We start from the raw sequence: 15,014 nt of genomic DNA on the forward strand, positions 1-15,014 counted from the left end.
TACAAGCTAAGCTACTCCACAACTTCATATGTACTTAAGAAATTATTCCAGCTACCATACAAGTCCCTAACTATGGGGATGCAGAAATTCAAGGAGAAAGTTGCTGGATAAAAGCAACAGCAGTGGACAGTAGTGGTGGAGAGTGATTCAACTTTGGAAACTTCTTAAAGCTAGAACTAAAGTTAGCTTTGCCTCAATTTGATGTGAGACATAAGGAAAGAGTTAAGCTGTTGCTTACTGGCATGGGAGAACCACAGGAACAAGTCTGACAGGGTGAGAGAAGGATGGAGAAAAGTGATCAGAGGGCCAGATGATGGTCCAGCTGGTTGAGAGCACACATTTCTATACACAAGGAGTCCAATCTCTGGCCCCGCCCTGCAGGGGGAAGCTTCATGAGTAGTGAAATCAGTGCTGTAAGTGTCTCTCTTCCACCTTCCCTCTCTATCGCCCCTTTCCCTCTCAATTTCTCTCTATCTTAGTAAGTAAAGGGTAAACTGACCCATGGGAGCTGTGGATTTGTTGCGTAGGCATGGCACCCCAGTGATCAACCCAGTGGCAAAAGAAAAAGAAAGAGGAAGATGAGGAGGTGGAAGAGAAGAAGGAAGAAGAGGAGAAAGAGGAAGGAGAGGAGCAGGAAGAGACTAGAAGTTTGGTTTTCCATATTAAGTTTAAAACATTTATTAACTAACCAAAGAAAGAAGAGACACTAAAGAGAGAAGCAGACGTTCAGGTCTGAGATTCAGAGTGATCACCAGAGGGATAAATGCAGTTAGCGAAGAACAAGGATCAGAGCTGTGGATCCTGGGAGAAACAAATCAGGTAGCTCCAACAGTTACATAGCATGTAGAAGAGTAACCATCTGAGGCACAGATGGCGGAGCACAAAGACAGGAGGAAAGTCAAGAAATTAGTGTTCTGGAAGGAAGAACCTCAACAAGGAGAAGGTCACACATTCCTTCAGGTCAGCTTAAATGAGCTCTAACAAACTGGCCACTGTATTTAGCAAATGGAAGTCACTGCTGACTGGCACAAAAGCATTTCTAATAGAGTATTGGGGGGAAAAATTTCAGTAAATGTGAATTTACTTGTGTCTTCGGCCTCACTCTTTTTTCCATATAGAGGCAAAAAGGCAGAAAAACAGAGTGAAAGAGACCCCAGCTCCAAAGCTTCCTTTAATGACATGGGGGGTGGGGGTGGGGGGTGAGCCCAATCCTAGGTTGTGTCCATGGTAAGGGAGTACACCATCCAAGTGAGCGATTTCACCAGACCTCTTTCTGTTCTTGAGGCATGGTAACTCTGGTTCTTGAACTCTGCTTTCTTCTGCACATCTTCTTTGTTATCCAGGTAATCTTAAATGATCCATCCACTTGTGTTAACTCTAAAATAACTAAGAATAACAAGAATACTACTAGTCATTATACCTTCCTTTTATTACAAAGTATTCCAGATTTATCTTCCCCAGCTCCTCAGTTATGTGGAAATGGCAAAAGGAAGGTCAAGTAGTATGGACTGAAATAGTGTACATATGTGCTCTCTCAGAACTTAGCCCATTTCCGTGAGCCACCTTTTACTTCCTAGAAAAATGGAATGTTAATCCCCAAATCATAGGACTGGTGTGCAGTTTTCTTATGTTGTAAATTTCCATGATATAAGAGTTGTCTAGCACAGTATCAATTACTTTCTCCTCCTCCTAGCAAGCAGTGGAAAGACTAGAAATCAGATTTCACTGCACCAAATAGACAATCTAATTCTCCTACTGAAAAGTCCTTTTAAAAAAGTCTTCTTATGTCACTTCTTGGCTCATCTAGTAAAGTGTAGAACCTGCATGTCTGAAGACCTAAAGTTAGATGCCTAGGTTAGCAGGAGCCAGAGTGGTGCTCTGGTATTTGCTTGCTCTCTCACATGAATCCACCCCTATTTCCCTCTCTCATATATGACTTAAGTAATAAAATAAAAATTTTAAGTACCTCCTTTTTCATTGATTTTTATCATCAGAAGAACTAGAATTTTAAAATGAAAAGTGAGGGTGGAGGAGATAGCATAATGATTATGCAAACAGATTCTTACGTTTTGGGCTCTGAGATCTCAGGTTCAATCCTCCACACCTCCATAAACCAGAGCTGAGCAATGGTCAGGTAAAAGAAAAGAAAAGAGAGAGAGAGAGAGAGAGAGAGAGAGAGAGAAAGGGGAGGGGAGGGGAGGGGAGGGGAGGGGAGGGGAGGGGAGGGGAGGGGAGGGGAGGGGAGGGGAGGGGAGGGGAGGGGAGGGGAGGGGAGGGGAGGGGAGGGGAGGGGAGGGGAGGGGAGGGGAGGGGAGGGGAGGGGAGGGGAGGGGAGGGGAGGGGAGGGGAGGGGAGGGGAGGGGAGGGGAGGGAAGGGAAGGGAAGGGAAGGGAAGGGAAGGGAAGGGAAGGGAAGGGAAGGGAAGGGAAGGGAAGGGAAGGGAAGGGAAGGGAAGGGAAGGGAAGCGAAGGGAAGGGAAGGGAAGGGAAGGGAAGGGAAGGGAAGGGAAGGGAAGGGAAGGGAAGGGAAGGAAAGGAAAGGAAAGGAAAGGAAAGGAAAGGAAAGGAAAGGAAAGGAAAGGAAGGGAGAAAGGGAAATCTCTAGGCACAGTGACAGCAGATAAAGTTTGTTCTAGTCCATGACTGTGTTCACACTATTCTTTTTTTATCTTTATTTATTTATTGGATAGAGACAGCCATAAATCAAGAGGGAAGGGGAGAGAGAGAGATAAAGAGAGAGAGATAGAGAGACACCTGCAACATTGCCTCACCACTTGCAAAGCTTTCCCTCTGCAAGTGGGGACTGTCGGCTCAAACCCGGATCCTTGCTCATTGTAACATATGCGCTCAACCAGGTGCACCACCCGCCCCCCCCCCTTTTAATGCTCATTCTTACCAATTCAATGATGGCTGTCTTTCTAGAAGTGATTTCTAAACCACACCATATATATACTCCAATCCTCAACCCACCCTGTCTTTCTCTTTATCATCTCACACTCTTTTATCAAGAAAGCAACCACTCAATTTAAATGACAGTGGTCAACTTTTTAGAAACATCTTGGAAAAACACTAACTCCAAATCAATTATGGAGCATTTTAGGAATACTGCCTGCCAATCTCCACTCCTCCCCGCCCACCCTGAGATTCCAATTAAATTAGTCAGCAGTGAGGCCCATCATCACATTCCCTAAATCATTTAGTCTCCGCAAGGTTGGACTTAATGGGATCGCTTCCAGTATAACCTGTGCCCAATAAAGTTGTTGCTACAATCTGCTACTCTAAAGGGTGTCTGCCAGGTGCCTCGTTTTTAATCAAAGCTCAATTCTATGACACCCTTACTCACACCCCCACCCCACTCTCCATTCCCGGCCATCCACCATCTGATCCAACCCTTCAGTTGGACCACTGTAATCATTAAATGCCTATGATTATCCTTCACCAACCCTTCAGATGGACCATTGTAATCATTCATTTTCACAAGAAAACCCGTAAAATTAGCCAACCTCTCCAACAATTCCCACCAAGCAAAATCTACTGAAAAACTATAGGACTTCATCCTTCTTTTTTTTTTCTTTGTTTCCTTTAGAGTGAGAGATGTAAAAATAGACAAATCACTACATAACTTCCGAAAGCAAAGGCCAGGTGCTATTCTATCAGGCCACAGTCTAGTGGGCACTGAGTAATCCCATGCATCACACCAATAAATTGCATCACAGTCTCAAAAAAGGATGATGGTCTCCTCCTAGCCTCTTTTGCATTTCTACTCTAAAGTCAAAAGAAGCTGAAATGATGAGTTTTCAGCTATTACTATGAGAACTCTAACTCCAAGTGTTTTGGTATATTTTCCCAAACTGTCAGTCCACCCCCATCTCTGTAGGGGGGCTGGTGGGGCTGAGAACAGCAATAAGAAATGTCAGCCTTTATTTGTAAATTGGTTCCATCAGAGACACAGAAGCAAGAAAATAGATTAGAAGGATTGTTAACTTTACTAGGATAATTAATGCCATGTTGTGAAAAAGCTAATGAAAATTATAGGATTTCTTCATGAGAATAAGAATAACTCACAATTGAGGTTTTAAGTTTGGATTTTTTTTTTCAGTTATTTTTCTTTTATGTGGGGATGGATGGAAGTTTTAAACTAAACTATATCAGTGGCTTATAATGGCTCACATAAAATTCAGCAACTGATTGTAAGACTCAGCTTTTAACATTGTTAATAAACGAGACCCATTTGCTCTTTAGTTCTGAGAAAGGAGATAGCTGATTTCTCCATATTATTTTTCACACTTGCTCAATTTCTAGATGAATTATAGCAGACACATAAATAATCAAGGGGAAGTAGCAGTTACAAATGCTGGGAATTATAACACATTGTGCTATAGAATTTGAGCTGTAGGATGCTAAAACTAGTTTCAGGCTTAGATTAGAGGCAAGCGATTTGTCTGTGTTTCTTTTTGGGGGGGGAACCTGCTCACCTGTGTGCTTCAGGGACTGAAACTGAATGCTGTCTCTGAAGGATGGTCCCCTCCATGTTTATACAGTGGTAGTAAAACGAACCTGTTGACCAAAATAAACAGTACTCTTCAAACAAGTTCTCAGGAAGGTTTGGAATCTTTTTTAGTGGCTGAGTCTGTAAGTAAACCAGACTTGATTTACTAAAGAAGGCCTTGGTGGCTGGTAAGTATTGTTCTAAATTGTATAATAACTAAATATACTTAGGTGGAAATTGAACTATGCAAATAATTACAAACTAAATGACTTAATAAATTACTCTAATCATCTTATGAAATAAGTTTAATAAAAGCACCTAAACTCTCTCTCTCTTTAAAGTAGTAAGTGTTGAAAACAAATTAAGAAAGTATTCTTCTCTAAATTACATTTGTATCCAATGCAATCTCCAAATTCTGGTGGTTTTCCTAATTATTTTTTAGATGTGTTGGCTTTTTAAGATGTGTGGTTCATTTGCTTGACTATAAATCAAACATCAATTGGATTTCCATTAAGCTAGAAATCACAGCTTAATGGTAATTTTTAAAGATGTGATTTTTAGCAAAGTGTTTGCTTCAAAATGATATGATAAAAATAATGAAAATGCAAATGAAACAAAAAAAGCCATCTCTTTTTGTTAGACCTAATCTTTACCATCATTCAAAATTACCTCAAGCATAAAGCAGGAAATTTTCCTGTAGTGCAGGAAAATTGTCTCTCCCAAAGGGTCTTAAAAGTGAAGGTGACCAGATGATCAGACCAGAGTGCTTGGGAAAAGGCTGAGCAGCAGGGACCACAGTTCTCAAGTGTAAAAGGTGGTAGAGATCTCCTAAAGATGCTTTCTTGGCTCACAGACTACAGAGACCTCAGCTGTGTTAACCCTTAACCCCCTATCTTTTCATGACCCTCTCACATTTCCAGATGTTAACTGAGAGCAGATTCTAAACCCAGCCTGACTTTCCTGTGATCGCTCCCGCTGCATTCTCTGTGCTCTTGATTGATGAGCGCCAGCAGTGCTCAGTGCCTCCTTCTGAGACTTTGGGACTGATGAACATGAGCTAAGATCCTTAGCAGAGTAGAGCAGCAAAATTTCAGAGCAATGCAGTAAGATGTGCTGATGAGATTGCAAATTTTGTTAAAGAGACGTTCTGGATCTGATTTCTCTCCTAGGCACTGTATCTTGTATAGTTCATGAAACAAATCTAGCCTTTATATCCCACTGCATTCTTGTGGTCAGTTGGTACAATGGCTATTACTGTTAGGGCTGGTTTTGTCCCAGTTTTGTCACCACACAGTCAAAACCAGAGTGACTGATAAAGGATAGATAAGAACCCCAAGTTTTTCCTTACTTTGAAAGTATCAGGCAGACAAGTCACAAATAGCACAAAGGAAAAGAAATGGAAAAGATTTCAACTTTCTGTGGTAACTGTATTTGCACTTCCTTTTAGCTTTTATGATGTATTAGCCATAGAATAGTCTCCAAAAGGAAATGGAAGAGGAAAAGCACATAAATTTATCAAAAAATATAGCCAACTAAATCCCTTCCCTTCAGTTACACTTTTAAAGCTCAATATGATTTACTAATTTCTAAAGTTGGTCATGACAATCATGAAAGGTCTATTTCTTTCCCTTTATGCTACAATTGCTGAACTGAAGTATGAAACTCTACAAAAGGCTTGTTTCAACATGTCATTTATAAAATGACAAGGAACCAAAGTTTCAGCACCAGAACTTCCAGAGTCCATCAGCAACAAGGCAAAAAAAAAAAAAAAAAAGGCCCCAGGATGCTGAGGAGAAAGAGAATTTTCCTCAGTCCTGGAGTGACCTTTCCCCTCCCCCACAGTCTCTTGTACAGGCTCCCAATGCCACTTTATAGGTCACAAAGAGGCTGCAACCAGCTGTCCACTCTTCTCAAGGGAGTCATTCTCTATCAGGCCATCAGGAAGACAATACCACAGGAGTAAGGGGGCAGGGCAAAGAGGGTTTACAAGGTACATTCCTTATCCTTCCTGCTCCATCTCAGGGTGCTTACTAGAGCACTCTATAACTTGGCTTTTAACTCATCTGTGATTATTTAAAGTAGAGGGGATAAACCTGCTTTTAGATTCTGCTGCTTTAGAATGAAAATCTTCAATCCCCTGTCTCAATCCATTGATGGTCAAGGACTCCTCCCAGCAAGTAGTGACTCTGAGGAAAACTCAGGTTCCACGGGTGATGAAATACTTTTTTTATATAATTTTTATTTATAAAAAGGAAATACTGACAAAAATCAGAAGATAAGAGGGGTACAACTCCAAACAATTCTCATCACCAGAACTCCGTATATCCCATCCCCTCCCCTGGTAGCTCTCCTATTCTTTATCCCTCTGGGAGTATGGACCCAGGATCATTATGGAGAGCAGAAGGTAGAAGGTCTGGCTTCTATAATTGCTTCCCTGCTGAGCATGGGCTTTGGCAGGTGGATCCATACTCCCAGCCTGTCTCTCTCTTTCCCTGGTGGGGCGATAAACTCTAACTGTGGCAGCTAGATGCAGCCTCTAGACACAAAGCTGCTGGAGCCTGAAATCACATTGGCTAATGCTCTGCAAAATCAGATTCTCAATGGCATAAACATTTAACAAAGTGAAGTAACGTCATTTGGGTCTGCTCCTCCAAAATAACACCTCCTAAATTTTAAAACTGGTGTACTGAAAAGTGACAACCAAAGAATTAACTAGTTGGGGCTGGGTGATGATGCACCGGATTAAGTGCACACAGTAGGAAGCACAAAGAATTAAATAGTTAAAAGTCTTACACCTTAGAGAGCTGTTTCTAATGTTTCCTATTAACTTTGCTAGTGATGCATTGGGGTGTCAGAAAAGTCATGACACATTTTTGCACAGAAAAAGAGAAAAAAAAACTATGTCATCACGACTTTCCTGACAACCCGATATATAGCTGGGCTTAATTTCACCTCTGAATTATAATGATACTAGCAAGTTAAATAAGAAATTTAATTAGCACTTTCCTCTTAAATACTGCCCATTAGAAATAATAGTAAAAAATAAATAAAATCTATTTTCAAATATTTTGGATACTTAGGAGAAAATTCCTGTTTTTTACTATATAAAATGTCAAAACACAGTTTACTCCTCTTGCCACTTGGACTAAGTGTCTAATATTTTACTTACTTAAATCTCCTGATTTAGAGTGGACATTCCACTAAAGCAGGACTTTTCAATTCTTGTAGATCTCCTTTCAGTCTAAAACAGTGATTGCCACATAGTAGGTACACTAAGAATCAAACTATCTTGTCCCATTGCCTTTCAGTTATTAGAGGATAGATCAAAGTGCATAGCATGTTAAGAGGTAGTGTTTAAGGTAACATGACATACAAACTGTTCTATAATAACAATAAAGTTTCTGACAAGTGAGCTGGTTTTGGGGAAAAAAAACTACTACAAATTTCACTTAGTACATTAAGTACTAAAAAAAAAATCTAGAATAGAATAAAGGAGCTAAAATTTTGAATTCTGAAAGGTTAGAAAATAATTTCTGGGGAGTCAGGCAGTAGCACAGCGGGTTAAGTGGACCGGTGTGAGGATCCCATTGGAGCCCTCAGCTCCCCACCTGTGGAGGTGCGGGGAAGTCACTTCACAGGCGGTACAGCAGGTCTACAGGTGTCTTTCTCTCCCCCCTCTCTGTCTTCCCCTCCTCTCTCCATTTCTCTCCTATCCAGCAACAACAACATCAACAGCAATAATAACTACAACAACAGTAAAAAAACAAGGGCAACACAAAGGAAATAAATAAATATTTTAAAAATTCTTTAAAAAAAAGAATTTCTGGGAAAAATAAAAGAAAATAATAATAACACATTAAAGTTATATTTTCCCCTTCAATGTAGGTAGACTTTTTCCTTCTAAACAAATTGTATTCAAATATCTCTGGGTCTCTCACTTGTATTTGCTGGTAATTTCATGATGCTACTAAAACTGGATCTGACCCAAACCTCCACTACAGAAATTCTTGTTTTATTAAACATCAACTAAAGCCTCATATCTATCAACCTAAATATGTTCGTTAAACTTAGAGTAACTTTATGTATAAACTTTTAAAATTTTAAAGCCCAAAAAACAGTTGCTACCCTCAAAAATGTTCCAACATATGTAGAAACGCTATTGTACCTGTGAGAAATTTTAGCTCATTAAAAAATATAAAGAAAAAATATTAACTTCTCAAACTTTGATTGAAGCTATATTCATCTACATATACATATTTTCTTCTTGGGGGGGTTGGGTGGTAGCACACCTGGTTAAGTGCACATGTTATAATGTGCAAGGACCCTGATTCAAGTCCCCAGGCCCACCTGCAGAGGGAAAGCTTCAAGAGTGGTGAAGCAGTGCTGCAGGTGTCTCTCTGTCTCCCTCCCTATCTCCCCCTTCCATCTCAATTTCTGGCTGCCTCTACCCAATATATATATATATTGGGTAGAGGCTCGGTGCCTGCACTGTGAATCCACTGCTCGGTGCCTGCACTGTGAATCCACTGCTCCTGGAGGCCATTTTTTTCCTTTTGTTACCCTGGTTGTTTTTAACATTGTTGTAGTCATTATTATCGTTGTTATTGATGTTGTTGTCGTTGGGTAGGACAGAGAGAAATGGAAAGAGCAGGGGAAGACAGAGAGGGGGAGAGAAAGAGAGACACCTGCAGACCTGCTTCACCACTTGTGAAGCGACTCCCCTGCAGGTGGGGAGCCAGGGGCTGGAACTGGGATCCTCCCATCGATCCTTGTGCTTTGCACCACATGAGCTTAACCCATAGCACTACCACCCATTCCCCAAATAAATATTTTTAAAAGCTTTTTTATAGTTACATAATTTCCTTTTGGTCTTTGAGAATATGGTTGTATTAATTATCCTTGCTATAGACAAAGGGAAAGGCCCGCATTTATATAAGATAAGCTGTTTATCAAACTTCATTCTGTAACAGCCGGAATGCCAATTTCTCTTCCTCATCTAGCCTATCAAAAGAAACAGATGTGAAGACTTCAGGAATTCATCATCTGTGTTTATTGGATATATTTCATTAATGCTTTCTCCTAGCTCAAGCATATACTGCAGGGTAGTATATGCCTGTTGAAATTGATGTGTATCTGTATGTGCTTAATCCTTGCTTCAAATATCTAATGATATAACGTGTATAGAATTAACATTAGCTATATTTAACACATTTAATAGGAGTTGAATCCCATTATGAAATAATAGGTAAATAAATGCATAGAGACTAAAAATGATCCAAGAGCATGATTAAACTAAGAAGAAACTAATCTAAGTAATGATTATTTACACTGACCGGTAACCAATAGGAGAACTAATAGAACGAGGCTGTCTATTTTGAAAAGGCTCATTGAGTTTCCGCATTTCTGTGAGGAAAATTCCTGACTTCTGGGTAATCTTTGGCTCCTGAGTGCTTGCCTGGCTCTGACCCCTGTCTTGGATTGACCATGACTCCTTACTCTTGATGGTTCACCTGAAATGAACTACTGTTCCTTCCTGACTTCTAGCTTCTGTGTACTTCCGGAGTCAACAAGTTCTATGCCCTAACATCTGCCTTAGTCTTCCTAGTCTGATTAATCATACTCTTCCCACATTCTGAAATGCCAAGGCCAGAAAATTCCCAGCAGAATGTGTTGCTGCATAATGGAAGTCCAGCATCCACAGGCGTGAACTACAATGACACAAGCCTTGAAGGTAGTTATGAGATATACATGAAAAAGTACTATCTGACACATAACAAACTCATAATAAATGATAGTTTCCATATTACTCTGGGGCATATTGTTGAGACTTTAGGAAAAAAAATTAATGACACAAAATGTGCAAATCCCCCAAAGTCTACCTGCAGTAAAAGTCAATAGAGAATAACTTTTATTTTGTTATTATTTATTTATTACTTCCAGGATTATAGCTAAGGCTTGGTGCCAGCACTATGCATCCACTGCTCCTGGTGCCATTCTATTGGATAGGACAGAGAAAACTGAGAGCAGAGGGGGATAGAGAAAGGAAGAAAAAGATACCTGCAAACCTGCTTCACCGCTAATAAAGTATCCCCCCCACCCCTGCATGTGGGGCGTGGAGGTTCAAACCCCCATCCTTGTGTGGGTTCTTTTTGCTTCATACTATGTGCACTTAACCTGGTGCACTACCACCCGTTCCCAGTGGGGAATAACTTTAGAGAGGTCCTAATACATCTAAGAAGAGTGGCAAATATTAGATGGGTTTCTATATGGTCAACACACTGTTTTAGAGGAAATAATTCAAATTATATTTTAAGTGTAATAAGTTCTTAGAGTAAAGGAACCAAATGGCTAATGTAAATGATGTTCTTTTTAAAAAATATTTATTCCTATTTTGTTACCCTTGTTTTTTATTGTAGTTATTATTGTTGTTGATGTCGTCGTCGTTGTTGGATAGGACAGAGAGAAATGGAGAGAGGAGGGGAAGACAGAGAGGAGGAGAGAAAGACAGACACCTGCAGACCTGCTTCACCGCCTGTGAAGCGACTCTCCTGCAGGTGGGGAGCCGGGGGCTCGAACGAGTATCCTCACCCCCGTCCTTGTGCTTCGCACCACGTGCGCTTAACTCACTGCTCTACTGCCAGACTCCCATGTAAATGATTTCCTGAGGACACAAACCTACAATATCACACAGAACTAAAATGTGACTAAGATGACTAAAACTAAACTACTCTTGGAACCTTCAATATTCATTCTCACTTCTTAATTTTAGTATAAAGTTCTCAAGTTTTCCACAAAACATGACTGACCAATTCAACAGCATAATACCAATTTATTTTTCTTTTTTTTCCCCTCTTTCTGTAGGATTTTTATTGGTGGAGTTTTTTGGGGGGGATGCCTGGGGTGTCCTGCAGCAAGTCCTCAGAGCCCTCCTGGCTACAGAGGATTAGGAGGCCAGCCTCCTGGCATTCAATCGTTAATGCTGAGTTTCTCCTTTAGCTTAATGATTGGATCCAAAAACCAGTTCCTGGCCTTAGTAGTAATTTCTTTCTCCTTGATTTTATCCACTAGGGCCCAGGTCTTCTCGCTGACAGTGCTCCCTAACTCTTTCAGTTTGCCCTGGACCTCCTCCAGGGTACTGGAGAAGTCTGCGGCCACCTGCGCAGGGGCAGGGCCTTCCAGAAGCATCCTCAGGGCCGCTGCTAGGACAGGAAGCAACAGGAGCAGCCTCATGGTGGAGGGTAGACAGGGCGCTCTGGAAGGCTGGAAGCAAGGTAAGGATCCATAATACCAATTTCTTTTGCATGTTATAAAGTTCTGAGCAAAACAATGAGAATAAAAGTCAAGTGTAGAATTTGTCTCCCACCTTGACTTCCCTGAGGTTGATATATGAAAGAGATCCTGGTAAACAAACTCCAGCCATACGGACATGAACAACACTCAGGTTCATTGAGTTCCTCCTCTGTGTTGTTTAGCTATAGATACTTGGCTTCAATTAAGGCAGCTGAAAAAATACTCATAAAAAAAAATGAATAAATGTGGGTGTCAGGCGGTAGCGCAGCGGGTTAAGAGCAGGTGGCACAAAGCACAAGGACTGGCAGAAGGATCCCGGTTTGAACCCCTGGCTCCCCACCTACAGGGGCGCAGCATCACAAGCGGTGAAGTAGCTCGCCAGGTGTCTATCTTTCCCTCCTCTCTCTATTTCTCTCTATCCTGTCCAACAACGACATCAATAACAACAACAATAATAACTAAAACAGTAAAAAAAAAATAAGGGCAACAAAAGGGAATAAATTAATTTTTTAAATGAGTAAATATAAAGATTTTTATCATCAGAAAAATTAGATACAGGTGAAAAGTACATTTAAAAAATATTTATTTGCTAATGGGAGAAAGAGAGAAGAAGAGCATGATATCTGTGATGCTGGAGATCAAACTTGAGACCTCATGCCTTACCCTGAGTTCAGTGCTTTAGCTACTGTGTAATTTCTGAGGCTGCAAAAAAAAAAAAAATCTACTGTTCTTATTCTAAAGAAGAAAAAAAACTATGCCTATAGCAAAGAAAGAAAGAAAGAATGGCTTTACTAAAATGCAAGGAAATTGTTGGTGAGCTACAGAAGAGTCAGTAAAGAAAACTTAAACTCAGTAAGATTATTTAGCTTGACAAGTCAAGGCAGAAAGATCTATTTCATTTTGCCTGCTCATCAATAATCTATATAAATCAATGAAAAGTTGGGATTAAAATGTAAAAACTTTAGGACAAAGTTATATAAATACTGATTTATTGCATCAGTTCATTTTTAATAGAATATAGGGTATCTTAATAAAAAAACAGGTTCCAAACCTGGAAGCAATCTAGGTGTCCAACAACAGATGAGTGGCTGAGCAAGTTGTGGTATAAATACACAATGGAATACTACTCAGCAATTAAAAATGGTGATTTCACCATTTTCAGCCCATCTTGGATGGAGCTTGAAGAAATCATGTTAAGTGAGATAAGCCAGAATGAGAAGAATGAATATGGGATGATCTCACTCACAGGCAAAAGTTGAAAAACAAGATCAGAAGGGAAAACACTAAGCAGAACTTGGACTGGAGTTGGTGTATTGCTCCAAAGTGAAAGACTCTGGGGTGGGTGGGGGAGCGGGAGGGATCTGGAACATGATGGCAGAAGGCCTAGTGGGGGTTGTATTGTTATGTGGAAAACTGGGGAATGTTATGCATGTACAGACTATTGTACTTATTGTCAACTGTAAAACATTAATCCCCCAAATAAGGGGAAAAAATAAAGAAAAAAAAAAACAGATTCCTTCTATTTTTTTGTTCTGTCATTAATGCAAAGATGTGAATTCTACTTCATGATCCAAAATACCTTCAAGTCACCCAGACAGAGAAAGAAGAAATAAAGACAAATAACACATTCTCCATTGTTCTAAAAATACATATAGGAATTCCATGCCACTTTTTTTTTTTAATACAGAGATTGAATCAAAGAGGGAGAGAGAAAGAGAGAAAGGAAAGGGAGAGGGAAAGGAAAAGGAGATAGAATACCACTCCAGGCCTGTAGGAGCTCCCATGTAGCCTGGGGCTTAAACCTCACCTCGGTCCTTAATATCTGTGATATGTCTGCTCCAGCAGGTGAGCCACCTACAAATCCCTCCCCATGCTACTATTCACATTCAACTGCCTACCTGAACATAGGCCCACTGCTAAGTGCAAGATAGGCTAGTGAATATTGTCAATGCTGAATAATCATAAGATAAACTAAATTATTAACCACAATAGAAGAAAATAGTATTAAATATTGGAGGCAATTAGAAGTTTCTGCCTGGGGGCGGGCAGTGGTCCACTGGATCAAGCACACATAGTAGGAAGCAGGAGGACCCATTCGAGGATCTCGGCTCAAGCCCCTGACATCCCACGTGCAGGGGGTCGCTTCACAAGCGGTGAAGCATGTCTGCGGGTGTCTATCTTTATCTCTCCCTTGCTATCTTCCCTTCCTCTCTCAATTTTTCTCTGTTCTATCCAAAAATAAATAAATAAATAAGAATGAGCAGTGGATTCGTAGTGTAGCGATAACCCTGGAGGCAAAAAAAGGTACTAGAGTGGGTCAGGCAATGATGCACCCGGTTAAGCACACATAGTACCAGGGGCAAGTACCTGCCCAAGAAACCCAGTTCAAGCCCCCAGCTCCCCACCTGCAGGGAGGTCGCTTCACAAGCAGTGAAGCACATCTGCAGGTGTCTCTCTGTCTCTCTTCCTCTCTATCTCCCCCTCCCACTCTCAGTTTCTGTGTCCTATCCAATTAAATGAAAAAAAAGGGGGGAGCAGTAGATTCATAGTGTTGGTAGCAAGCCTCTGATAACCCTGGAGGCAAAATGAAAGAAAGGAAGAAAGAAAGAGAAAGAAAAGAAAAGAAAAGGAAAAGAATAATTTTTTAAAAATTAAAGGTACTAGAAAAATTGAGATAAAGTTTAGTAGGAACCTTCAAAAAACTATAAAGGAAATTATAAAATATAAAATTTCTATATGAAACACACACAAAAAAAGTTATACAAAATTAAACAAGATATAGGTTTCTAACTCCTTCACTCTCAAAATTTCATCCATAAGAAAATATTGAGTTCTTAATCTTGGATCATGTAGGTATGCAACTAACATTTAGGTGAATTTAGAGTTTATCATAAAATCTTTCCATAGCTTTTCCCCTAGTGCTATTATTAAAAAAGAAAACTTTGGAGAGGGAATTGTATTTTCTGGAATACTAAAATGTCTTTCCTTGGAGTAATAATCACAACATATAAATAAATAAATTTGGGAGTTGGGAGGTAGCTCAGCAGGTTAAGCGCACCTGGTGCAAAGCACAAGGACCGGCGGAAAGATCCCAGTTCGAGCCCCCAGATCCCCACCTGCAGGGGAATCGCTTCACAGGTGGTGAAGCAGGTCTGCAGGTGTCTTTCTCTCCCCCTCTCTGTCTTCCCTTCCTCTCTCCATTTCTCTCTGTCCTATCCAACGATGACGATATCAAT

The 15,014-nt window shown here is 40.4% G+C and overlaps 1 protein-coding gene across 3 annotated transcripts in view; it reads right to left on the reverse strand.

Annotated features, from left to right (window-relative positions):
• Window positions 1-15,014, reverse strand: part of PREX2 (phosphatidylinositol-3,4,5-trisphosphate dependent Rac exchange factor 2) — a 300,270-nt gene that overhangs the window by 270,418 nt on the left and 14,838 nt on the right. Inside the window, exon 1 of one of the 3 annotated variants that reach the window (XM_060200558.1) lies at window positions 9,822-9,953. The exons of the other annotated variants lie outside the window; for them this stretch is intronic. The gene's annotated coding sequence lies outside the window, so the exon portion shown is untranslated. Of the gene's footprint in view, window positions 1-9,821; window positions 9,954-15,014 lie in introns of those variants that run through there. 3 annotated transcript variants of the gene reach the window in all.

The sequence above is a fragment of the Erinaceus europaeus genome, chromosome 1 (assembly GCF_950295315.1).
Source record: "Erinaceus europaeus chromosome 1, mEriEur2.1, whole genome shotgun sequence".
NCBI lineage: Eukaryota > Metazoa > Chordata > Mammalia > Eulipotyphla > Erinaceidae > Erinaceus > Erinaceus europaeus.